At 39.0% G+C, this 1,887-nt stretch overlaps 1 long non-coding RNA gene across 1 annotated transcript in view; it reads left to right on the top strand.

The window, feature by feature from the left end:
• LOC140918950 (uncharacterized) overlaps positions 1-390 on the top strand; it is a 1,449-nt gene extending 1,059 nt beyond the window's left edge. The window contains exon 2 of the long non-coding RNA XR_012161444.1: positions 192-390. This is a non-coding gene — a long non-coding RNA (uncharacterized lncRNA). The remainder of the gene's footprint in view (positions 1-191) is intronic.
• Positions 391-1,887: the final 1,497 nt, after the last annotated feature.

Here is a 1,887-nt window from a genome sequence, read left to right on the forward strand (position 1 = left end):
ACATGTTTTATAACTTTAATAAATCGATTGGTGAATCGATTTAGTAGTTGTTTTTCTGAAACTATATAAACTGTCTTTCAATCTTTTTCAAAAAGAACCTTGATCATAATTTTCATATTTCTAAGAACTCAAGATAACTTCAATAACAGATCACAATACACTTTGCTAACAATCTGATATTGCTCTTTCAGATCAAGATCAAAAGATTATCAACAATCAATAAAAGAGCTTGAAAAGTGATCTTGAGAGAAAAGACAAAGTTCTCATGAACAATCATTGAATATCCAGATTCGTGAGAAGAACACTGATCAAGATTGAAGACTGCTTTTTGTACTTCTGTTAATCTGTCTGTAACAATACTTTGAAACGAAACGAACGCTAGAAATCCAGCTAGAAACTGGTGGCTACTTTCAATCCTACGAAACTTCGTATGTCAGTGACAGTCTGAGGCTGTTTCCAAGCAAGAACCAGCTCAATCTTAGCCGGATCTACAGCGATTCCTTCCTTGGTTATCACATGTCCTAAGAAATTCACTTTCTCTAGCCAAAATTCACACTTTGACAGATTGGCATACAATTGCTTCTCGCGTAAAATCTCAAGAACTTGACGTAGATGTTCTCCATGCTCTTCTTCAGTTCTCAAATAGATTAATATATCATCAATGAACACCACAACAAATTTATCAAGGAATGGACTAAAGATTCTGTTCATGTAGTCCATGAAAATTGCTGGTGCATTGGTAACTCCAAACGGCATAACCAGATATTCATAATGTCCATAACGAGTTCTGAACGCAATTTTCTGAATATCTCCTTCCCTTACTCGAATCTGATGGTAGCCCGACTTCTAGTCAATCTTCGAAAATATTGCGGCCCCTCTCAATTGATCCATTAAATCATCGATGCGTGGCAAGGGATAACGATTCTTAATAGTTGCCTTATTAAGCTGTCTATAATCCACACATAAGCGCGAGCTTCCGTCCTTCTTCTTAACTAGCAAAACTGGAGCTCCCCATGGTGATACACTTGGCCTAATAATTTTCTTCTCCAGCAAGTCTTCAATTTGGCTATTGAGTTCATTTAATTCCAATGGCGACATTCGATACGGTGCCATTGAAATAGGTTCGATTCCAGGGTGCAAATCAATGAAAAATTCCACTTCTCTTACCGGTGGCAATCCTGGAATTTCCGTTGGGAATACGTCCCGGTACTCATTGACAAGCATCACATCATCTATGTCCACATTTATCTTTGCCTCCACATTAGCCAGAGACAAAAACTCATGTGTTCCTTCTCTTAGCGACACTCGGAGTTTGTTAGCGGCTAAATACTTAACAAGTCCTGGTTCGGGGAAAAGAACCAATTTACGAGCACAATCCAAGATCACATAATGGTACGACATCCAATCCATACCAAGAATGACCTCGAGTGATTGTAGAGGTAAACAAATCAAATTAACCAAGAAATCCCTATTTTGAATAGTCATTTGACAATGTAAACATGTAGAATTTACTATCAAAGTCTTAGCAGGTGTGGAGACAACCAAATCAAAAGGTAAAGCAGACACAGATAACTTCAAGCGATTCACACAATCCATAGCAATGAAGGAATGGGTTGCCCCCGAATCAAAAAGTGCAGTTAGAGTGTTACCTGCAATCTCACAGTCACGTTGAATCAGATTACCAGATGGATTCCCCTCTTCAGCACTCACACAATAAATGCGTCCTCTAGCAGTAGGACGAGTAGCCCTAGTTACATTCACAACTGGTTCTACCTTTGGAGTCGTGCAATCCTTTGCCATGTGTCCTGGCTTCTGACAATTGTAGCAGGTGAGAGTATTAGGGGTACAAGCATTAGCATAATGTCCCTCTTCCCCACATCGGAAACA

This window comes from Cicer arietinum, chromosome 7, assembly GCF_000331145.2.
Source record: "Cicer arietinum cultivar CDC Frontier isolate Library 1 chromosome 7, Cicar.CDCFrontier_v2.0, whole genome shotgun sequence".
In the NCBI taxonomy this organism is placed as follows: domain Eukaryota; kingdom Viridiplantae; phylum Streptophyta; class Magnoliopsida; order Fabales; family Fabaceae; genus Cicer; species Cicer arietinum.